General features: G+C 44.1%; 1 long non-coding RNA gene across 5 annotated transcripts; it reads left to right on the plus strand.

Annotated features, from left to right (window-relative positions):
* The first annotated feature begins 53 nt into the window (after positions 1-53).
* LOC129823101 (uncharacterized) lies at positions 54-9881 on the plus strand. 5 transcript variants are annotated; one of them, XR_008754561.1, is made up of 7 exons: positions 54-499; positions 1155-1193; positions 3126-4557; positions 4667-4760; positions 4861-4985; positions 7105-7215; positions 7490-9881. It is a non-coding gene; the product is annotated as an uncharacterized LOC129823101 (long non-coding RNA). The 5 variants fall into 5 exon arrangements; XR_008754569.1 differs by having other exon boundaries at positions 3126-3807; XR_008754573.1 differs by having other exon boundaries at positions 3126-3438.
* Positions 9882-15184: the final 5303 nt, after the last annotated feature.

The following is a 15184-nucleotide window of genomic DNA, read 5'->3' on the forward strand; positions in this document are numbered from 1 at the left end:
TGATAAAGAAGAACATCAAGACTGCGTTTCAAACTCAACATACAGTCCAAACACTTAAAAGACACACCCTCGTCCACTTACCCTTGCCTTATACCCTTACGGGAAACACCGTCGCCATCTTGGTGGGTGGTCCAAATGATTAGCCAAGCAAGGGACGTTTGCAACGTAAGCCCCTCAGCCCTCGTTTTTAGTCGGCTTTGCGAGTGAACAATTATGTTCACTCCGGGGCCTGAAACTCCCCATAATTAAATTCGCGACGATTGTACAAGTGGCGTCACTACAGTCCCTGGTTCAAATCCAGGCTGTATCACATCCAGCCGTGATTGGGAGTCCCATAGGGCGGCGCACAATTGGCCCAGCGTCGTCTGGGTTAGGCCGTCATTGTAAATAATACTTTTTTCTTAACTGACTTGCCTAGTTGGATCAAGGTTAAATACATTTTTTTTTAAAGTCCGTGAAAACTTAAAAACAACATCAATGGAGAAGTCAACATACAAGTGTAAGTATAAACGAATGCAAATAAGTTATCAATTGTGGTACTAATGCAAAAAGTAAACACTTTTGTTTGGTTATCATTTTCCTTCAGAAGTTCCAGCTAGGCATTCTAACGGTAGTTAGAACATTTATTTGCTAGCTATCATACAGTGCAGTAGGCGAACATTAATAATTATATATTTAATGAGTAAACATGCACTCATATTGACTGCAGCGCATGTAAAGCACCCACAAGCTACCGGTGCCTGAAAACAAAATCATTGCGGGATGAACGAGTGAGGAATTAACAAAGTTAAGTTGGTTTTATAGTCACACATTCAGACGATTCGGATGTTTAACAGACGTACCAACAGACGTTCGCCAAAAGCCATTTAAAGTGGTAAAAATCAATAACTAATTAATTGATTACCACAAACGAAAAAAAATAGATATGATTTATTCTAGAAATGTCTAGCATACTTTTATAACCTTTGTTTTGAATACAAATTCCAGTTTCGATTTGATAGAAATACATAGAATCTATCAAATGCAATTTAAAACTGTATAAATCAATAAGTAATTCATTGATTGTCACAGAAACATCAAACTATGTATGATTTATTCTATAAATGTCTAGCATACTTGTACAACCTTTTTGGCTAATCCATTTGTGGTTTCAGGGTGGGCGAAAACAGTTGGGTGCTGTGGAATCAGTGAAGGTAACCAGAAGTGGTCTTGTGATAATTGTTTGTGTTTCTGCTGGTCAGAGGGAGCAGGCGCTCCATGTTAAATGAATGGGGGCAAGAGATGTGAATTGTTTTGCTCTCAAGAAAATGATGCCATTGAAATGAGTGATTACAGGGGTAGCGGTAAATGTGAAAGTTGACCAACTGAAGGGGAAGATTCCCGGTGTTTGTGATGCTCGTCGTTTGGTGCGGCGCAAACAGGATTTTTAAAATTACAAATTGGCTGTAATGACCATCGTTATGTTTGGAGGAAAAAGGAGGAGGCTTGCAAGCCAAAGAGCACCATCCCAACTGTGAAGCACGGGGGGGTTGGGGGGCAATCATCATGTGGTGGGGGTGCTTTGCTGCAGGAGGGAATGGTGCACTTCACAAAAGAGATGGCATCATGAGGGAGGAAAATTATGTGGCTATATTGAAGCAACATCTCAAGACATCAGTCAGGAAGTTAAAGCTTGGTCGCAAATGGGTCTTCCAAATGGACAATAACCCCAAGCATACTTCCAAAGTTGTGGCAAAATGGCTTAAGGACAACAAAGTCAAGGTATTGGAGTGGCCATCACAAAGTCCTGGCCTCAATCCCGTAGAAAATGTGTGGGCAGAACTGAAAAAGCGTGTTCGAGCAAGGAGGCCTACAAACCTGACTCAGTTACACCAGCTTTGTCAGGAGGAATGGGCCAAAATTCATCCAACTTATTGAGGGAAGCTTGTGGAAGGAAGGCTACCTGGAACATTTGACCCAAGTTAAACAATTTAAAGGCAATGCTACCAAATACTAATTGAGTTTATATAAACTTCTGACTGGCTGGGAATGTGATTAAATAACTAAAAGCTGAAATAAATCCTTCTCTCTACTATTATTCTGACATTTCACATTTTTTAAATATAGTTGTGATCCTAACTGACCTAAAACAGGGAATTTTTACTAGGATTAAATGTCAAGAATTGTGAAAAACTTTATTTTGCTAAGGTATATGTAAACTTCTGGCTTCAACTGTATTTATTTATTTTTAGCAAAGTATAAGGGAATTATTCTCCAGCCTAGTTGGATGCGATAATGTAACATTTATTGGATGCCAACCGCCATTAAACCTCATTGAAGAAGGAATTTTCACTCGCCACCAAATTTGGTGATGAGAGAAAGCCCAGTAGCTGGCGGTGGGAGATGTAGCGAGATGGATTTTGGCTGACATTCTGCATATTTTCTCATCAATAAAACATTTAACCTCAATTGTTTTCTGTTCCCAAACTAAAATATGTTAGAGTGGACTATGTTTGTAGACTTTACCCTTTGCCAAAGTTAGATTTTTTTATTTGATTAGAATTTAAAGGGTGAATTGAGTTATTGCATACATGCAATTCACAGAGTAGGCGTTCCCTTCCGACTTCAGTGCGTTCAAGACAACTGGGAACTGGGACAGCAACGACCACCCACTGGCAAAAATAATTTTGAACGGTCATCCAACTCGGAACTCGGGCCTCTTTCTAGAGCTCTGAGCTTCTGACCTAAAGATCACTGACATCATGATTTGACCTCATATTTTTCAGACTTTCCAGTTGTCTTGAAAGCGCCATGAGTACCACAGTATGAGTCATAATACCCATAAACCCTAGTTGTAAAACCAATAAAAAAAATGTTTTTATTTTTTGCCAAATTTTTGTGTCTGGGATTTTAGAACCACTTCATATAAGGTCTGTGTTTCATGTAGGCTTACCCTGGCGTGACGTTTTAATAACCATTCAAATCTCTCTCAGACAAGGTAGCATAGTAGGATTTTAGATGTGCAGATAGACCTAAGCCCAGTCTATTTTACCGTTACTATAGTAAAGTCTGTGGGTTAGGGGAAAATATAGACATTAGCATTTTAGTAATCAACCTACCTAGTAACTTTTTTTTTGGTCTTTCAGATTGGTGGACCGGAAACCCAGTGACAACACTCGGGTCTGCAGCTGACATTTTCCGTTGGGAAAGAGAAATGGCCCTGTATTTGCCAGAAAATGTTGCTCATCCATCATCGCAGAAGAGGAATGGCAGAAGAGGTAGATCCAGACACATTCAACATGGCAGACGAAGTTCCAGGCGCCTCGGCCACTGAAGATTGTAGGAGGCTGCTGTCTACACCGCTGCGGAATGTTCTCACTGAGGTGCATCTTGAGGAAACAGCGCCGTTGAAGGTTCTACAAAATACCTGCAACAGGTATTCAGCATCCCAGCTGTCTGGTAAAGTACTTAGAATGGAAACAGGACTTCCAGACAAAGACATGTTCAACATCGTTGTTGAATACTTGGAATGTTAAAAGGACTGCGTTGTCTACTTTGCCAAGTGGAGGGTGAAGATGCTGTCCTTTGAGGATCAAGTGTTTATGGCTCTTATGAAGTTGCATCACAGCTACACCAACTTGCACCTGACTCAACTATTCTGTTGTAGTGCAATCACTGTCAGCAATGTTACCATTGCTGACACGTGATCCACAAGCTTTTTTTCATTAGCATCATGAAGACTTCCAAGTCGGGAGAAGAACCAAACGCGCTTGCGTCTTTTCAGGGGTCCAGAGGGAACTGCAGGATGGTCATTGACTGTACTGACATGTAAGTTGCTACTCCAAGTCAGATGGATCTGCAGAAGCATACCTAATCTGTGTACCATTCAATGCACTCCTTCTAGCTAACTTAATACAGTGATATCATACTGCAGTTATCTATCGGACAATGCCAGAAGTCGCGGTTTGTCCAGAATGTCCAGAAGTCGCGGTTTGAGAACATTTTCATGTCTTCATGTCTGGAGACATGATTTTTGTCAGACAAAGGCTTCTTTTTTTTACCTGTTTTTTTCTCCCCAATTTCGTGGTATCCAACTGGTAGTAGTTACAGTCTTGTCTCATCGGTGCAACTCCTGCACGGACTCGGGAGAGGCGAAGATCGAGAGACATGCGTCCTCCGAAACCCAACCCAACCAAGCCGCACTGCTTCTTGACACAACACGCATCCAACCCGGAAGCTAGCCGCACCAATGTGTCTTGAGCTTGACGCGTGCAGCAATTACTGTGAACATTCCTCCATTCCTGAACCACGAAGGTTCACAGAGCGTGAGATGCGTCTCACAAAAAACATAGTGAGAAACGGGATCCATGTTAACAGGGCAAATGCTTGACTAAAATATGTAAAAATCCTGAAATTCATCCCACCTTGTCTGCGTTATAGTAATATGCTGGTGCAGACTTGCTGTGCACTTGTTAACCTCCAAAACACACTCATCAGAGAAGTAGCTGTTGGTTGGGAAACGAGAACAACGAGGCAGGAGGGTTTGGTGTTGAGGGACGATTTGTCACATTGTCGAAGGTGGGGTTGTGTTAGGATAAACAATGCATTTTCTGTACAGATAAAGTTGATACAGCATTGAAGAGGACCCACTATTGACCAAATGTCTCTTTGTTTTCCATTCCAACAGGAGTGCCTCCCTCAGACCATCCGGTGCATGGACATCCTGTGCCAGTGTGATGTGGTCGTGGAGACTACAGTACATCGAGCCTGTGGACGAACAAGTCAGTAACTCATCAAATATGATACAATATTGTGTAAAACATTGAATTTGTAGATGTCTCAATTTTGACTGTCCCCTTTTCCACATGTTTTGTACATGAGACGTGACATGCGGAACATCAGGCTCACCCCACGAGAAGTATGATCAATGCCACCCTCAGCAAGGAGAAGTGATGTCTCTCCCATCCTGCATTTACCAGAAACTGAAGCTCCACACAACAAAGGGGGTAAGAAATAATTTAAACTTCACAGATATAAATTCCCACTGTGCCCATGATAAAATGCAATGTGAATTGTGTTGTACTACTGAATGAAACTGTGAGGAGATGCACTCAGACCAGCCCTTGTGATTGAACTTACGTTAACTACGTTACTTTAGTTGGCTGCTTTGAGCAAAACGTGAATGTAATATAACCTATTATGGGAGCCTAGTGTGTGTGTGTGTGTGTGAACTATGTGTCATATTTTTGGACCATTTGCTTCCCGGAAAACAGGTACTGACAGGTGGTGCGATGAAGACTCTGATCCAGTGCCCCCCAAAAAACATTATAATAAAACTTCAAAGTAAGAAAAACTAATATGTGCAAAAAGTATTTACAAGATATTTACAGATTTTCACTGTTGCGTTGCCAACTTTGGGGGCATGTCGTCCTTGAAAAACTCCTCCAGTCCAGCAATATGAGTCTGCCAGAGGTTGTCACACTGGATGGGGATGGTAATGGAGGCTTTGGTGGTCCACACAAAGAAGAAGCAATTGTCCCTTCCAGTGATGTGGTGCTGCCCTTGGACCTGGTGCCGGTAAGGATGGTCTTCACGTAGGCTGTAAGACCCTCCCTTCTCCTAGATATAGAAGTCCTTTGACATCACCGCCTCTTCAATGGAAAGTTCCCTGGACTTCCTAATGGGCCACCCCCAGGTGGTAAGGTTAGGTAAAAACACATCTGCCACGCTGATCCTCAACATGGGGGCCCCTCAGCGGTGCATGCTCAGTCCCCTCCTGTACTTCCTGTTCACTCATGACTGCATGGCCAGGTACGACTCCCAACACCATCAAGTTTGCTGATGACACAAGTGGTAGGCCTGATCACGACAACAATATGACAGCCTATAGGGAGGAGGTCAGAGACCTGGCCGTGTGGTGCCAGGACAACAACCTCTCCCTCAATGTGATCAAGACAAAGGAGATGATTGTGGACTACAGGAAAAGGAGGGCCGAGCACGCCCCCATTGATGGGGCAGCAGTGGAGTAGGTTGAGATGTTCAAGTTCCTTGGTGTCCACATCACCAACAAACTGACATGGTCCAAGCAAATCAAGACAGTCGTGAAGAGGGTACGACAAAACCTATTCCTCCTCAGGAGACTGAAAAGATTTGGCATGGGTCCTCAGATCCTCAAAAGGTTCAACAGCTGCACCATCAAGAGCATCCTGACTGGTTGCATCACTGCCTGGTATGGCAACTGCTCGGGTCTCTGACCGCAAGGCACTACAGAGGGTTGTGCGTACGGCCCAGTACATAACCGGGGTCAAGTTTCCTGCCATCCAGGACCTCTATACCAGGCGGTGTCAGAGGAAAGCCCGAAAGACTCCAGCCACAGTCTATATTTCTAGTCATTGACTGATCTCTCTGCTACCGCACGGCAAGCGGTACCGGAGTGCCAAGTCTAGATATACAAAATGCTTCTCAACAGCTTCTACCAGCAAGCCATAAGACTCCTGAACAGCTAATCAAATGGCTACCCAGACTATTTGCATTGCCCCCCCCCCCCCTCTTTTACGCCTCTGCTATTCTCTGTTTATTTTCTATGCATTCCACTGAACCTGCCTCCTTAGACACTGAAGATCCTTCTCTGTGGGCTCTCGGGACAGAGGGTTGTTGTCTTAAGCCAGGTACAGATCCTCCACTGACCACCTGGTTGGGCACGGCTGGCTCCCTCAACTTGCATTCCACATCCTTACAGCCGATATTGTGAACTGCAAAAATAGCCAATGGTGCCGCCTGGCTACACTTATAAGCTCTATGGGGCATTCACATGTGGTAGAAAGAATCCCCTGGTCACCTGTAGAGATCTGCCAAGAGGAAAGATGTTAAGTGCTATATGCCTTTCAAAGCATGACTTTGAACAGCTTGAAATGCATTTGTTTTCAGAAATGTGATTAAAGTTATAAAGTTTGATTTGATTGATGACATTACAGCTGTAGAATTTTTAATAAACTGTCATTTACATGAGGACGAGTGCAGTTTTTCCATTACATTTTTATTGAAAATGTATGATATTATCACTAGACATCAATTTGTAGATGCATCGAAATGTTGACTTTATGTCCCCTTTTCCCCACGTTTTAGAAATGAGGTGTGGCTTGCGGAACATCCTGCTCACCCCATGAGAAGCAGAGCATGATCAACGCCACTTGCAGAAAGGAGATCTTCTGGAATGGATGTACTCTCACTCTGGGGGTAAGATAATTTAAACATCACAGATCTAAAATCCTACTGTGCCCATGATAAAATGCAATATGATTTGTGTTGTACTACTGACTGAAACTGAAGAGATGCACTCAGACCAGCCTTTGTGATTGTACTTACGTTAACTATATTACTTTAGTTGGCTGCTTTGAGCAAAACTTGAATGTAATAACCTTTTCTAGGAGCCTATTATTTGTTTACAGACAACACCCTATCCAACAAATGCATCTTTATTCATTGTTCACTGGTTTTTCGACAATGTCAGGTAGAGGCAGGGATGACTGGGTTCTTCAGCAAGTAAGACACGGGGTAAGAAATAATTTTAACATCACAGATATAAATTCCCAATGTGCCCATGATAAAGTTAACTACATTACTTTAGTTGGCTGCTTTCAGCAAAAATTGTATGTAATGTAACCTATTCTGGGAGACTAGTGTATGTATGTACAATATTTTTGGACCATTGGCTTCCCTGAAAACGGAGACTGACAGGAGGATCAATAGGAGTCTGCCAGAGGTCGTCACGCTGGATGGTGATGGAGGTTTTGGTGGTCCACACAACGAAGAAGCAGGTGTCCCTTCAAGTGACGTGGAGTTGACCTTGGACCAAGTGCCAGTAAGGATGGTTCTTCACGGAGGCTGTAAGACCCTTTCTTCTGGATATAGAAATCCTTCAACTTCACTGCCTCTTCAATGGTAAGGTCCCCTTGCACCATAGGGGCATTTGACCTCCACCAATGCTGTGGTGCCCACCAGACCATCTGGTGAGGCACCCAGAATCCCAGAACCCGTGACCCAAAGCCCAGACTCCTGCACATCCATCCCTGTAGCCATTTTTTTGGAATAAAAAGATAAATAAAAAATTATCCCCTTTTCTCCCCAATTTTCGTCGTATCCAATCGCTAGTAATTACTATCTTGTCTCATCGCTACAACTCCCGTACGGGCTCGGGAGAGACGAAGGTCGAAAGCCACGCGTCCTCCGAAGCACAACGCAACCACTGCTTCTTAACACAGCGCGCCTCCAACCCGGAAGCCAGCCGCACCAATGTGTCGGAGGAAACACCGTGCACCTGGCCCCCTTGGTTAGCGCGCACTGCGCCCGGCCCGCCACAGGAGTCGCTGGAGCGCGATGAGACAAGGATATCCCTACCGGCCAAACCCTCCCTAACCCGGACGACGCTAGCCCAATTGTGCGTTGCCCCACGGACCCCCCGGTCGCGGCCGGCTGCGACAGAGCCTGGGCGCAAACCCAGAGACTCTGGTGGCGCAGCTAGCACTGCGATGCAGTGCCCTAGACCACTGCGCCACCCGGGAGGCCCCCTGTAGCCATTTTGAATGCCTTGATGCCCTCCTCTTTATCTGTGCCCCACTTTACACACAACACCCCATCCAACGACTGTGAACACCTTGAAATGTATGCATTTTAAGAAATGTGATTTAAAAATTGTTTGATTTGATTGATGACTACAGCTGTAGAATATTTAATAAACTGTAAAGTGCAGTTTTTCCATAAACTTTTAATTGATAACTTGGGATTTTGTCACTTGACAAATCAATCATACAGTGGGAAGGATCCTATAAGTCAAGACTGTGTGGATGCATGTACCTCTCCGAATAAATAAATACAATAAAGTCTGTCTAAACAAAGTCAATTCTGAATGTCAATTAGTTTTGGTTTAATTCTCATCAATGACAACATTCTAGAACTGAGTTATCACTAATCGAAGTCTGGTATCCGGGGTAATCTGGTTATTGACTATATGATAAAGTGTCTGTTTCCTTATAGAATGTTGACAGCTGTATAGAACAAATTGTATTGCTATGATGCTCAAACTTAATAGGTTGCATGTTCAAATCCAGCGATAGATTTTTGTTTTAAGCCTATCCCAAACCTTAACCATTGCGGTAATGCCTAACCTTAAGTTTTCAGAGTTAATGACTGAACTTAACCTTAAACACTTCAAAATTTGACTTTTGAGAAACATGGATGAACATCTACTTCTAACTTGAGACTGTGAGAGCCTGTTGGCTTTTTTTTGCATGTGACTACTCATGTTTGTTAATAACAAAAACATAAATAAATGTGCACAATGAGCACTTGTTGTCTTTCAAATACACCATTAGAGTTGTTGGTTAGCTAGTTAGTGAATTTTACATGGAGAAAATTGGGCTTCTGAAATGAAAATGGATGGCCCTCCCTTCAGCAAAATATATTTGACCTAAAACCTCCCTGAATGCTTGGGGGGAAAAAAAGTGACCGTCCCCGATACCCAAAATATTAATTAAAACAAAGTTAATAGCAGAGAACATTTCTACCGTTTACCCTCACTTCTTGGACAGACCAGAGCCTTCGTCCTGTAAGCATTACATGGCAACGCAGGAAATTTGATCGCGCAGAGGGCTGCGGGTCAGAAGCTTGTGTGTTCGCAGACCACCATGGACAAGAGTAGGGTTGGAAAGATCTCCTTTATAGTTAAAAGCATTGCATTCATCTGTCACCATATCTGCAGGTCAGAGACAAAAATTGACTTTTATAAAAAATTTCATGCAAATCTACGTCATTTTACATATCAAAATCTTTTTTTAATACCACACATTACCAAATTACAAGCTAAGAATGGACAGGAAGGGAGTCCTGTGTTCATCTTATCATACACTGCTCAGTGTTAAAAAAAAAAAAATTAAAAAAAAATAAAGGGAACACTTAAACAACACAATGTAACTCCAAGTCAATCACACTTCTGTGAAAACAAACTGTCCACTTAGGAAGCAACACTGATTGACAATAAATTTCACATGCTGTTGTGCAAATGGAATAGACAAAAGGTGGAAATTATAGGAAATTAGCAAGACACCCCCCAAAACAGGAGTGATTCTGCAGGTGGTGACCACAGACCACTTCTCAGTTCCTATGCTTCCTGGCTGATGTTTTGGTCACTTTTGAATGCTGGCGGTGCTCTCACTCTAGTGGTAGCATGAGACGGAGTCTACAACCCACACAAGTGGCTCAGGTAGTGCAGTTCATCCAGGATGGCACATCAATGCGAACTGAGGCAAAAAGGTTTGCTGTGTCTGTCAGCGTAGTGTCCAGAGCATGCAGGCGCTACCAGGAGACAGGCCAGTACATCAGGAGACGTGGAGGAGGCCGTAGGAGGGCAACAACCCAGCAGCAGGACCGCTACCTCCGACTTTGTGCAAGGAGGTGCACTGCCAGCGCCCTGCAAAATGACCTCCAGCAGGCCACAAATGTGCATTTTTCCGCAGTGGACTGCGGGAGGAGGTACATAAGGAGTTAGCCTGCCACAATGACAACCTGTCACTCGACCAGCTCATCAGCATGGCGATCCGGTTGGACAACCTTCTGCGGTCCCGATGTAGACCTGCGCAGAATCCAGAGCCCATGGCTACACCTGCTCCGTGGCCAGAGCCGATGGACGTGGGCTCTGCACGTTTGCCCGAGGCAGCGTGTAGAAGGAGAAATCTGGGCCTCTGCTCCTATTGTGGAGAAAATTGTAATTTCTCCCCGACCTGCCCTCTATCCACTAATAGGCGAGGAGGTGACAAGCCAGGGAATTCCCCTGCTCCCACCCAGGGAGGATGCAAGATCTCCTCTCCTTTTCTGTCAACTCAACCAGTGTGTTTTCCCATTAAATTCCCTGAATATCCTAGCCCCTCACTCCCGTTAGCTCTGATTGATTCTGGAGCTGCCGTGAATCTTTTAGATATGGCCTCTGCATTACGCATTCCTTTGGTTCCCCTACAGTCATCCGTTCCGGTTCGTGCTCTAGATAATCGTCCAATAGGGACAGGGCTCGTACATCACATCACTGTTCCCATTTCTCTGCTGATCTATGACACTCATTTAGAACAGATGACCTTTTTGATTATAGACACCCCCACGTACCCTGTTGTTTTAGGTTGTTTTGATCCATCTGTGCCCAGTTTAAGACACCCAGACACCTCCCTTATGGAAAGCTTCTTCCCCTGCCAGTTCCACAACAACCCTGGTCTCACCTCTTGGTGGACTTTGTCACAGACCTTCCCCCCAGCCAGGGGAACACCACTGTTCTCGTCGTTGTGGACCGGTTTTCCAAAGCTTGTCACTTCCTTCCTCTGCCTGGGCTCCCGTCGGCCATACAAACCGCGGAGGCTCTTTTTTACACACGTCTTCCGGCACTACGGGATCCCGGAGGACACTGTGTCAGACCGTGGCCCTCAGTTCACCTCGCTTATGGAAGGCGTTCATGGAACGCCTGGAGGTCACGGTCAGTCTCACCTTCGGGTACCATCCTCAAGCAAATGGGCAGGTGGAGAGGGTCAATCAGGAATTGGGCAGGTTCCTGAGGTGTTACAGTCAGGTCCGGCCGGGGGAGTGAGCGGATTTTCTACCTTGGGCTGAGTACAGTCAGGTCCGGCCGGGGGCGTGCTATTTTGGCTAAAGAAATTAAAATCGTATTCCTGCAGCTGTCTCCTATCATTATACAACGTGACAAATACAGATAAAAAAGGGCTTATATGAAAACAACACCACAAAAAACTGATTAATTATAAATGTATAAATGAATTGATCAATAATCATTTTTATTGTTTAAATGTGTGTGTGTGCATGTAAGTGTGGAGGAGATTACTGAGTAGTTTGGTTCATCAGGCTGACCCCCAGTCTTAGCTTGACGTTATTGAGGGATGATGATGTTTTGGCGATGTGAAGATAAGAATTCCAGACAGTGGTGGGCCGTCAGGGCCTGCAAGGCCTTCTCTGCTGGCCTCAACATCATCAGAATATAATTTTAAAAAATATATATTTTCCCACAAATATGTATTAAATTATTCCCCAGAGTAAGAGTTATACTCTTCATTTCATAGCTTTCCTCTTGGTTGCACTGCTTCCAGCCCCAGGTTGAGATTTGGAGGGCTGCTCTTTATGTTAGATCTTTTATCCAATCATATTCAGCCATCATGTGTTGCCAGGGCTCTAAAATCTGCCCTCAGGCCTTCAGAATCAACAGTGCGGGCGCTTGTCGCTTATAGTGAATGGAAATTAAAATTTAGTGTCAACCAATCAGCTTTAGAGTTGGCTATTGTACGCCTGCTGGCTGGCTCCAGTGTTAAACAGGAGCCAGCTAGCAGGCGTAGTGCGTGCACGTCTTTTGATTGGATTACCAATATTGAGAGGCAGGTCCTATGGAGATCTAGGAAACTGAATTTGATAAACAAATTAATTTGCGTACTACTAAACTGTTTTTTCAACCCACAATGGCGGAAGGAGGAGAAGATATCGATTTGGTCGAGGATATAATTATAACGCCATTCTCAAGACGAGCTTTTCAAGAAAAGTTAGACATTGTAAGGAGAGGTCGCCCGACGCCACAAAGCCTGTCACAGGCGGGAAAGGGCTTTGTTCGCTCGCCACTTTCAAAGTTTCAACTACGAGCGCTGTCAATGGCTCCTTGGCTCCGAGAAGCACTGCAAACTGTACTGCTGGGAATGCCTATTATTTGCAAGTGATCGATTTGGTGTTTGGAGCCACACTGGCTTTGCAAACTTGAGTTGTCTAACCAAGGCAGCAATGAGACACCAAAGTACGGCTGGGCACTAACAAGCAATGGTGCTTTTAAAAACTTTTGGGGACACCGGAGTGGATCTACAGCTCAAAGAACACACGCGCAGGGCAACGGAGCTGCACAATGAAAAGGTGAAGGGAAATATTGAAAAGACTCATTGATTGTGTCATGTTTTGGGGTAAACACTGTTTACTCAAAAATGTCAATTTGTCAATTTCAAGGTGACGCAACCCCTGGTTATACTGCGTTTCTGTCTAAATGTATAGTGTCTAGAGGCATGGCATCATAATGAGGTGGATTAATTCGGGTGGGACTGTGTAATACCTCACTGGAGGCCCAGGCCCCAGGCCCACGGCACGCCACTGATTCCAGAGTATGGTACCTCTATATCTGATAGAGAATTGACTGTGAGGTGTGGCAGTTGGGAGGGTGAAGGTTATCGCAGAATTAACCTGGAAGAATCCATTAACGGATTTAGGTAAATTGTCTGGAAGATATGAGTATTTGTAGGAGACACCTGAAACCCCACCTCTTCAAGGAATACCTAGGATAGGATAAAGCAATCCTTCTGCCAGCCCCCCCCCCCCCCTTAAAAGATTTAGATGCACTATTGTAAAGTGGCTGTTCCACTGGATGTCATAAGGTGAATGCACCAATTTGTAAGTCGCTCTGGATAAGAGCGTCTGCTAAATGACTTAAATGTAAATGTAAATGTAGGTGAAAGTGCATAATTGGCATACATGTCGTAAATAGACAAGATATTGAGTTTCTTAAACAATGTTTCAGATGGAGCCAGGTAATTAGAGGAGGTGGCTAGTCTCGCAAATTTATTTTGTATGATGAGTCATTTGTGTAGGTAGGAGGCATATGTACTGGCCCTGACAGTCCTTGCCAATGACAAGCATACACATAACATGATGCAGCCACCACCATGCTTGAAAATATGAACGAGTGGTACTCAGTGTTGTGTTTTGTTGGATTTGGCCCAAACATAACGCTTTGTATTCAGGACGTAAAGTAAATTTCTTTGCAACATTTTTCCAGTTTTACTTTAGTGCCTTATTGCAAACAGGAATATTTGTATTCTGTACTATCTTCCTTATTTTCATTCTGTCATTTATGTCATTTACATTTTGGAGTAACTATACTGAACAAAAATATAAAAGCAACATGTAAAGTGTTGGTCCCATGTTTCATGAGCTGAATTAATAGCTTAAGTGGGCAAATGCTCACTTTCGATGGCCACTGGGACACTGTGCTCTGCATCGATGAATCCCGGTTTCAACTGTACCGGGCAGATAGTGTCTTGTTGGTGAGCGGTTTGCTGATCTCAGCGTTGTGAACAGAGTGCCCCATAGTGGCGGTGGGGGTATGGTATGGGCAGGCATAAGCTACGGACAACGAACACAATTGCATTTTATCGATGGCAATTTGAATGCACAGAGATACCCTGACGAGATCCTGAGGCCCACTGTTGTGCCATTAATCTGCTGCCATCACCTCATGTTTCAGCATGATAATACATGGCCCCTTGTCACAAGGATCTGTACACAGTTCCTGGAAGCTGAAAATGTCCTAGTTCTTCCATGGTCCTGCATACTCAACAGACATGTCACCCATTAAGCATGTTTGGAATGCTCTGCATTGACAGCGTGTTCCAGTTCCCGGCAATATCCAGCAACATCGCACACCCATTGAATTGTATTTATTTATTTTACCTTTATTTTACCAGGTAAGTTGACTGAGAACACATTATCATTTACAGCAATGACCTGGGGAATAGTTACAGGGGAGAGGAAGGGGGACGAATGAGCCAATTGGAAGCTGGGGATGATTAGGTGGCCATGATGGTATGAGGGCCAGATTGGGAATTTAGCCAAGACACTGGAGTTAACACCCCTACTTTTATGATAAGTGCCATGGGATCTTTAGTGACCACAGAAAGTCAGGACACCAGTTTAACATCCCATCCTAAAGACGGCACCCTACACAAGGCGATGTTCCCCAATCATTGCCCTGGGGCATTGAGATATTTTATTTTAGACCAGAGGAAAGAGTTCCTCCTAAAGAGTTCCTCCTACTCCTCCCATCCAGGGACCAACCAGGACCAACCCTGATTAGCTTCAGTGGCTAGCCAGCAGTGGGATGCAGGGTGGTATGCTGCTGGCCAATTGAAGAGGAGTGGGACAACATTCCACAGGCCACAACCAACAGCCTGATCAACTCTGTGCGATGATGTGCCGAACTGCATGCTGCAAATGGTGATAACACCAGATACTGACTGGTTTTCTGATCCACACCCCTACTTTTTTTTAAAGTATATGTGATCTGTATTCCCAGTCATGTGAAATCTATAGATTAGGGCCTAATGAATGTATTTAACTGGACTGATTTCCT

Source organism: Salvelinus fontinalis, chromosome 2 (genome assembly GCF_029448725.1).
Source record: "Salvelinus fontinalis isolate EN_2023a chromosome 2, ASM2944872v1, whole genome shotgun sequence".
Classification (NCBI taxonomy): domain Eukaryota; kingdom Metazoa; phylum Chordata; class Actinopteri; order Salmoniformes; family Salmonidae; genus Salvelinus; species Salvelinus fontinalis.